Raw genomic sequence first — 10106 nt, 5'->3', positions numbered from 1 at the left:
AGTTGTGTGTGCAAATCTGAAGAATTAAAGCCCAATATTTTTTTGGCACCTTCAAATTCCAAACTTGTCTGATACCTTTTAAAATCAGCTGGTTTGGTACTTCTTCCAAAATCCAACTTGCTTGGCAACTTTTAAAGCCCATTTTTCTTGGTATCTTTTTCCAACCTTTAAGTTTGATAACCTTTTGTTTCCAGCCTTCGTCGTTGGTAAACCCTTTTTCAACCTTTATGGTTTATAACCCTTTTCTTCCAACCTTTAGGATTGATGATCCTTTGTTTCCAACCTTCGTGGATGTTGAATCTTTTTCCAACCTTCGTGATTGATGAATCTTTTTCAATCTACATGATTGATAGAATTTTTCTAACCTTTAAGGTTGATGATATTTTCTTCTTTTCTAAACCTCCGTGGTTGACTTTGTTTCTAGTCTTTGAACTGATGACTCATTATTGAAACCCATTGTCTACAATGGTATTCTGGACCTTTCATGCTTAAGCTTATATGTTCCCTATTCTCATACCAGGCCCAAAGCCTTCCTCCAATAGTGTTTATTTAGCATACATGGCTTCACGTGTCATAAAAAATAAAACATACAAATGACATGCATATCATGACTTAGGCTTGCAGTAAATATCCCCGCAGTACATCAAAAATCCCCAGCAGATAAATCCGAAAGTCTACCTACCATTCCATATTCCATAACCGTACTCTACAGGATTTTTTTTGGATACTTTTGTATTTAATCCTCTTCTACCTTGAATACTCGAAAAACTTTCGCAATTCATACATTCAGGTTTAAGTTAATTAAATAGGGGCAGTTGTCATATCCCAAAATTTGCCCTATCTTTTTTTTAAATTCAATTCACATAGTTTATAGCGACTCTGTTGTATATTTTAGCGTGCGATACGTTCGGGTATAATTCCGCTAGCTTCACTCATCTTCTAACATTTCTATATGGCTCCTCTCCACATACGTTACACTCTTGGAGAGTGTCATTCTCGTTATAATACAACATAATCCTTTCACACAATATTCAATTTTTAAACTCACTAATCCTAGTTCTAACAATCGATTTATCTTCTTGATAAAAACTTTTAGGCATACAATTACTCTATGGCAAAGCATTTCCCATAAATTGCATCCATCCATTAAAACAGCCTTGAGAAAACCCATAGTCGGCTTTCAAACTTAATGTTGTTAAAGAACCCAACAACACAAAATATCTATCACATCCATCCCATAAAGGTGATTGTGAGGCTTTCAACATTGCAAAGAACTTTTGTGCTTCTTCATTAGGACATTCTTCCATTATATCTTCTTCGTCTTAACCTTCTTGCTTTACATAGTTTCCAATTTCTGGTTCTGCAATTCTTACATGGGCATCTAATATTCCCTCCTCCAATGTTTTTTTTTATCTTATGCCAAAGCAAACATAATAAACGCATGAACTCCAATATTAAATTCTGCAGTGATATTCTTATGATAATCAACTTTATTATTCACCCACTTTCTATTTTCAGGTATTTCAATTTCTGAGCATTATTTACACAATGAAGAATTAATCATTGGTCATGTATCACTTCAAAATTTAACATCAAACGATATAAATAACTAAAAGCTATAAGTTGTAGAATATATGATAAGGTTCAAAAGGACAAAATTTAACATCACTTAACAAGCAATAACATATCATATCATAAGATGAATCGAGGAATTTATTTTACAATCACAGTATCCAAATTACAAATAAACTATCAAACATACCTTCCTTCAGAAACAATCGAATCTAATATAGCATCAGGAATTACTTCGATAGTTTGTTCAAAATATGACTTTATTGCCTACATAGTTCAAAAGTTCAATTAGCACTTGAATCAATTTGTGGAATAAAATGAATTATAAAATAACATTTTTAGCATATATAGCATGCACACCTTAAACATATTCTTATAAATAATTATATTTGTATGTATTTGATTTGTTAGGAGCCATTTAAACATACAGTCGTATTAATATAGTCAGTGAGTTTGGCCAGGTGAGCATATCTGTGAAATTTGTTTATTATCTTTTGGGGAAATTTCTACTAATTTTTTTCTTTTAGCTATATGCAAGTAAGGTATCTCACCTTCTATCGACCAAATGCCAATGATTATATGTAAAACAAGTTACATTCTAATTTACAGTTTTGTAGCAACTACCCTTCTCAATTGATGTGATTGTTTTCTCCGGTTACATAGTCTCTATTATATGTGGTAAATGATACAAAATTAATAGTAAGGGGAAATCATTGACAATACTTGATACCATCATTGACAACTCCATGATATTATCTTCAAATTTATCAAGACTACTACTAGCGTAACTTATAATATCAATTAACAAATCAATTACTGAATCATTTACGAAATCATTTAATCCTTTGCCAATAGGACCACCATTTTAAAACATATTTTCACTTAAACATAACCTAAAAGAAAAGAAAATCAAGAAATTCATACCTCTAATGTTATTACTCTTAAAAATGTCTCTCATTATTTTTCTTCTTTATCTTTTTTTTATATCCAAGCTGGAAAAAAACATTAATACCATCGAATTAAAGAAATCATGAAATTGAAAAAAGTCAGAAGAAAAAGGGGAAATTGCTACCTTGAAATCGCAGGAGTGTTACTTCTGAGTGGTGGAAGCTTTCTGAGTGAGAGAGAAAACGAAATCGAAATTAAAAGGTGTGGTGCCGCAAAAAAATACCTAAGTCCATGGCACGCTTGAAATATAAGAGAGTCGCCACTGAATTTTATTTATTCTAAAAGAAAGAGAAAATATCAATAAAATTCAAGGGGAAGAGAAAAAAGGTAAGAGAGTCGGTTATGCAAAGGGAAGATATTAGCATCCCTAACATTTTTTGCGCAAATAGGTGTTATTATCTAAAGTTACTCGTGACTGGTCTAATTAAGGGGAAAATATGTTTTTAATTAATGTGTTCGCCAAAGATTTAAACCCTCGTGCCTACATATTCTCATAGTGCAATGAAAAAATCAGAGTTTCGTAGTTCATGGTAGAAAACTATGTATTTGTTGGTTGTTTTTAGGGAACGGTGTTATAATCCTATCCTATAAGTATTTTGATGTTAGCTGATTATGATCTTTCTTTGAATGCTTTAAGCTTTTAATCTAACTTCTAAGGAATAAAATATAACAATTGTTTTTTGAAAATTTGTTTTGAAAAGGTGATGATTGAATTGAATTGAAAAAAAGGTTTGTGTATGAATTGGATTAAAATAGAGTTTGTGAATGAATTGGATTAAGAAAGAGTTTCTTAATGAATTGGAAAATATTTGTGAAATGGTGAAGGTATTATTTGGACCAAGATTGTATTGTTTGAACCCATAGAGTGGTGTCTAAACCAGAAGTGTGGAACTGAAAGTGCTTCTTAAACCAAAGGGGAAAATGGTGTTTAAACCAAAGAGTGTGGCATTTATCCAATAACGGGTGATTAGCCAAAGAGGAAATAAAAGTGGTCTTTGAACCAAATGGGAAATAAAGTGTTGTTTAAACCAAAGAGAAAATAAGAGTGGTGTTTAAACCAAAGAGAAAAATAAGAGTGATATTTAAACCAAAGAGAAAAGTAACAGTGATGTTTAAACCAAAGAGAAAATAAGAGTGATGTTTAAACCAAAGAGAAAAATAAGATTGGTGTTTAAACTAAAGAGAAAAATAAGAGTGGTCTTTAAACCAAAGATAAAAATAACAGTGGTATTTAAACCAAAGGGTGTGGCGTTCAACCAATAAGTGGTGATTAGCCAGTGTAGAGTTGTAGGATTTTGCCTAGATCCGGAGATCAAGACCTACAAAGAGGGAGCATGTCTAAGCTTGACTCTCACAAGGCAGATATGCATGAAAAGGGTTTTAACCAAGAGAAGTTTATTAACCCATGAATGAGGTGTTTAACCAGAGAATGTGATTAACCTCAAGAGTTGTATATGGTTCAGAGATGGGTGCTTAATCTAGAGAAGGTCATTAATCCATGTAGAAGGTGATTAACTTCAAAATTGTATGGGTATCAAGAGAATATTGTGTTTGGTCCAAAGAGAAAAGTATTATTGATAGGGGGTTGTTTAAGTGTTGTCTGAGATTGAAAGTTGACAATTGTTTGATTTCAATTGCACTAAAGTCTAGAGGAACTCTAGACAAGGATATGAATGATTCCTCTCATCATTCTTCGTTGATTAAGGCTCGTTGCTTAATCAATCGGGGGTAGGATCAAATTATAAATTACAAGCACATGAGTTTTTAAGCCTAAAAATCCAAGGAAATCAAAACAATATCATGCATCAAAAGTCTAGATATAAGGTGAACATGTACATTATCGGCTAAAACCTAATTAGAAATCAATTTTAACAATTAGTGATTAATTTCTAACTAAGGAATTATTTTTATTATTTATTAAAATGGATTAACAAATCAAAATCTAAAATCTAAGTATGTGATCATTTTTTTATGACTTAAAGGTGTTAAAATGCATATTAAAATCAAAGAAGAAAAATCTTAAAAATAAATAACAAAACGACTGATCCGACCAGGGGGCATAAAGCGCAATAAAGAGTGTGAATGTAAATGGGCGCATGCCCATGTGGTTAAGGCCTAAGATCAATGGTTGTTGATTGTTTTTATTTTTAGAATGGGGGATTGTGCTTGTAGGTGGAGTGCAAATAGCGAATTGCTTTGGGCTTGAGGCCCAACCGAGCAAGGCCAAATGAGAGGGGGAGATTTCCGACATCTCAAATTCAAATCACTCATGTGCGTTCTTCACTCACTTTTAATGCCTGGGCACTAAACACGAGTCAACAAATCCGCCGTGCCGAAAATCGCCTCCTGCGGAGGTCAAAACAAGCTCAAACATACACCAATTTAACTGTCCCCATCTCTTCTATCTCAATCCTCCATCAACTTTTCCCAATGCTTACTCTAAAACTCATACCGTAGCGAAAACACAATGAAACCTAACTCAAAGATCATAAGTTAAACGCTGAAAAATGAGGAATTGAAGCCTCCTATGCTAGGGATTTGATTCCTTAAATAAAACCATACATGGTGGTAGACGTTTGGAGGCACGCATAAGGAAGAAAATACAACTAACCTATAAGGATGAGGCTTACCGGTGGTGATGAGAAGCGTTCCGGCGAATTTCGGAGTGAGGAGAAAAAGATGACACAAGCAGTACAAGAACACCCTCCAGCTACCAGGTAAACTAATACCTGACTCGATGTTTCCTCAATCCTCTTCTTTCCTTTCCTTTTATGTTCAATTTTTACCTTGTGTACTTTTGTGTTTTTGTTATGGTTATGAGTCTTGAGCGAAGCGAGAGTGTTGAGAACTTTGTAGAGATGTCTGATCCTGTTGTAGGGAGAAGAAATGGTTGAAGGTGTGAATGGTGGCGTGAGGCTGAGCTCGGTTGTTTAGAGTTTCAGATGTTGAAACACTAACAATAATGGTGATTAAGAGCCTTTTTTATCGGTGAGGGAGATGAAGATGGAAGTTGAGATAAAAGAGTGTGGGAATGAGTGTATGAAGGGTAATAGAAGGAGAATGAGTTTCAGAAAAGTCACACGTCACTTGTGGATGCTCTAATGTCAACTTTTTCAGAGGTTTATATTGTTCAAAACCAATTTTGCAAGATGTTTGGCCTTGTAGAGGGTTGTAGGTATAAACTCTTGGAGTGACATAATATATATATATATATATATATATATATATATATATATATATATATATATATAAAATTTATTTTATTATCCTCTATTAAACATTTATTAAAACAAAACAAATATGCAAATTCAAAAAATCAAGAACGTAAGTTCAATTAACTCTTTGATACAAGATAGAATGCAACAAAAATGACAAAAAGAAGCAAGTGAACCTTGAATCAATTGTACATGAATTAGTAACAAAAGTCAACCGAGTCAACTGATGGATGTTAATATTTTAATAAATGGTGATTGAATAAGGGTAGAGGAATGTAGCAATAAGCCAATGTATGTATGTAGCAATAAGCCAGATAAAAATAGAAGGGTAGAGCAAATTTTGGGGTATGATAGTTGCCATATTCAATCGTCTTAGACCCGAATGTACGAAAGGCGACAGCTTTTCAGGCATTCAAGGTAGAAGATGATTAAATACCAAAATATCCAAAAATTTGTCCGTTTGGAATGTATTAATATGAGGAAGGTAAGTGTATTATTGGGAATTTGTTTATTGGCAGACAAACTTTTGTAGGTTTATCTGCTAAGGATTGACTATAATGTTCTGTTGGGGAAATAGATTGACACAGACGAGCTTCGGAAAAGGGATTAACACATACGAGTGTCGGAAGTCAATATGGGTGAGTATTGGAAAGGTAAAAATAACACGAGTGAATGTTATGGATCAACACGGATGAGTATTGAGAGAGTAATCTTAACACAATCGAGTGTTGGATGAGTATTGCAAAATGAGTGTCAATACAAACGAGTGTTGGAAATCAATTGGAGGAGTACTGAAAAGTGATTGTCAACACGGATGAGTATTAGAAATCAATATAGACAAGTACTGAAAACACAGACGAGTGTCTGAAAGCAATACAAACAAGTTCTTAAGAGATAAGGTCAACACTGACGAGCGTTGGGAAGAAATACATACGAGTTTTAAAAATGTGATGTCAACACGAACGAGTGTTGGAAATCAATACGTATGGGTATTGAAGAGATAAAACCAGAACAGACGAGCGTTGGAAATAAATACAAACGAATATTAAAAAAAAGGATCAACACCGACAAGTGTTAAACGTTAATACGGACGGGTATTAAAAAAAGTGATGTCAATACGGACGAGTGTTGGAGATTAATACAGATGAGTATTGAAAAAAGATATCAACATGAAATGGGTGTTAGAGATCATTACGGACGAGTATTGAAAAAGTGATATCAATACAGATGAATGTTAAAGATCAATACGGACGAGTATTGAAAAAAGGGATCTCAACACAAACGAGTGTTGGAGATCAATACAAACAAGTATTGAAAAAAAAGATCAACACACACGAGTGTTAGAAATCAATACGAACGAGTATTGAAAAGGCTTTAACACAAACGAGTGTTGGAGATTAATACATATGAGTATTGAAAAAAGATATCAATACAGACGAGTGTTAGAGGTCAATACATAAGAGTATTGAAAAAAAAGGATATCAACACGGACAGGTGTTGGAGATCAATACGGACAAGTATTGAAAAAAGAGATCTCAAGGCAGATGAGTATTGGAGATCAATACGAACAAGTATTGAAAAAAGGGATCAATACAGGCGAGTGTTGGAAATCAATACAGACGAATATTGAAAAGGCTTCAGGAAAAACACAAATGAGTGTTTAAAGAAAGATGTGGTCAACACATATGAGTGTTAAAAAAAATGTGGTCAACACAAATGAGTGTTAAAAAAGGTCAACATATAATAGTATTGGAAAGAAATAGGGTCAACACGAACATGTGTCTGACTTATACTTCAGATGCATGCCTGAATTTACATGGCGTAATGCTCTATCTTGATGGATATGCTACGCATTCGAGGATGCAATGCTACGTAATGATGATTACTACATGAAGAATGCAAGTATAGTTAAGCTTTGTGGGATTCCAAGCAAGTTGGGCTTTAAGGGAGGTGCCAAGTATTATTGAGCTTTGAGGGAGGTGCTAAGTATGATTGGGCTTTGAAGGTGCCAATAAGAATTGGGATTTGGATGTGCTAATAGGGATTGGGCTTTGGAAGTGCCAAACGAAGTTAGGCTTTGGCTTTTTTATTTTGTTTTTTAAGGTTTCATGATATGCATGAGTGAAGCGACATGATTAACGCATGGTGATGATTTACGCAATGATTCATCAAATACTCACGTGGTGGGAGGTGGAACATTTGAGGTTATGATAAGGGTTATGAAGACATGATTTTGTGACACCTACTTCAGACTCAACAATTGTTAACTCACCTCTGCATTTGATTTGAAACATGGAAAGAACTTATACCTTCATAATCTGTCTCTGCCCCTGTCTTGAAATTGTATGCCCCTGATTAATTGTTCCTTGGAACGATTGACTTCTTGTGCTTTTGAGGTGGTTTGCCTCGGTACGATCCTTAAAGTAATTTTGCACACGAATGGCTAATCTTTGAGAGATTTATAGAAACTCGACGTGATTATCCCAAATTGACTTTATGACTTAGTGAAATTGACTTTTAAACCTTGATCACGTAACTGAATAATGCTGATGAGATTTGCAGTCAGTACTTTCACAGCAGAATATCATTTAGTATAAGAAGACCAGTGTAACTTATCTTTCCTATACCTTTGACTTCACCTTTATCTCCATCACCAATCGTGACAAAACTAGAGGAATAAGAATTAATGTCCACCAAATACTTCTTGAACCCTGTCATGTGTCTTGAACAACCACTATCAAAGTACCAGTATTGTCTAGTTGAATATCTAAGAGAAGTATGGGTTATGAGACTAGAGACAACAACCTTAGGTTTCCACTCCTTTCTAGTTTTAATCATTACATAGTCTTCAACCGGCACTCTGCAGCCAAGTGACCACCTTTGCCACACTTGAAACACTTCTTCTCAGCACTGGTACACTCATGGATACGATGTCCAGCCTGACCACATCTGTAACACTTAGCAGGGGCACTGGAGTCTCCCCCACTAGGTCTCCTCATCCCACTCTGTCTCTGGAAACCTTTGCCAGCTGCATACGGTTTCCCACGATCATTCTGATTCTTGACTTTCCTATCAACCCTCTGCTGATAGCTCTCCGCTCTGGCCTTGGTATCCTGTTCAAAAATCCTGCAACAGTCAACCAAGTCAGAAAACACTCTAATCCGCTGATACCCAATGGCCTGCTTGATCTCGGGACGTAACCCGTTCTCAAACTTCACACATTTTGAAAATTCCCCAGTAGCCTCATCATAAGGAGTGTAATACTTCGACAACTCTGAGAACTTAGCAGCATACTCAGTAACAGACCGGTTGCCCTGCTTCAATTCTAAGAACTCTATCTCTTTCTTTCCTCTGACATCCTCTGGAAAGTACTTCCTCAGGAATCTCTTTCTGAACACCGCCCAAGTGATCTCAGCACTCCCAGCAGCTTCCAACTCAGTGCGGGCAGCAACCCACCAATCATCTGCTTCCTCTGACAGCATATGCGTACCGAACCTGACCTTCTGGTTATCGGCACACTCAGTCACTCGGAAGATCCTCTCGATCTCCTTCACCCACTTCTAAGCACCATCTGGATCGTATGCTCCCTTGAACATTGGAGGATTGTTCTTCTGGAACTCACTCAGTTGACGAGCAGCTCCCATTCCCACAACATTCGGATTCCCTCCAAGTACTCCAGCTAGCATACCCAGAGCCTCAGCAATTGCAGCATCATCTCTACCTCTTCCAGCCATCTTTATTCTGAAAGCCCAACAAGCTAAAACAATAAGTACTGATAGGGTTACACAACACCTATCCCGTACAGGGAAACAGAATAATTACGACTCGACTCGACCGACTATGCTCTGATACCACTAATGTAACACCCTTCTAAAATACCCCAATAATTAATTAATTCAACCAAATATAAATCAGAGTAGATATGCAATTTAAGGGCGTCACACTTAACACTTCACACCATTCATCAAAATAGTTTGTCATGCTCATTTATTAATCAAAACAAGGCATTGCACAATCCGCAGCGGATAGAAATCTAATCAATCATGCAAACCATGTAACACATTACATGTAAAACTGTTCAACAACCAACAAATGAAACAAGGTAAAACATCCCGTCCCGATGTTACATCTACCAGAGCATGACCCACTAAGGAACTACACTAGACTCCAAGCACTAGCTTCTACTCAATCACTGCTCGTTACCTGAAACATAGTTGTAAGGGTGAGTTCCTCAATCGATATAATAAGCATTATAAAATATCATGTAATGCTAAGTAAATTAACACATTTCATCACCCTAATCATATCACACATTCAGCAACGGCAACATCAACTCATAATCATACTCAACACAACACAACACAAACACAC

At 35.6% G+C, this 10106-nt stretch overlaps 1 long non-coding RNA gene across 2 annotated transcripts; it reads right to left on the bottom strand.

Annotated features, from left to right (window-relative positions):
* Positions 1-942: 942 nt before the first annotated feature.
* LOC127076841 (uncharacterized) lies at positions 943-5693 on the bottom strand. 2 transcript variants are annotated; one of them, XR_007786897.1, is made up of 5 exons: positions 5151-5693; positions 2645-2686; positions 2497-2564; positions 1763-1839; positions 943-1413 (listed from the first exon to the last, which is right to left on the bottom strand). It is a non-coding gene; the product is annotated as an uncharacterized LOC127076841 (long non-coding RNA). The 2 variants fall into 2 exon arrangements; XR_007786896.1 differs by lacking the exon at positions 943-1413 and having other exon boundaries at positions 1607-1839.
* Positions 5694-10106: the final 4413 nt, after the last annotated feature.

The sequence above is a fragment of the Lathyrus oleraceus genome, chromosome 4 (genome assembly GCF_024323335.1).
Source record: "Lathyrus oleraceus cultivar Zhongwan6 chromosome 4, CAAS_Psat_ZW6_1.0, whole genome shotgun sequence".
Classification (NCBI taxonomy): Eukaryota; Viridiplantae; Streptophyta; class Magnoliopsida; order Fabales; family Fabaceae; genus Lathyrus; species Lathyrus oleraceus.
This window is presented reverse-complemented; position numbering and strand designations above follow the sequence as displayed.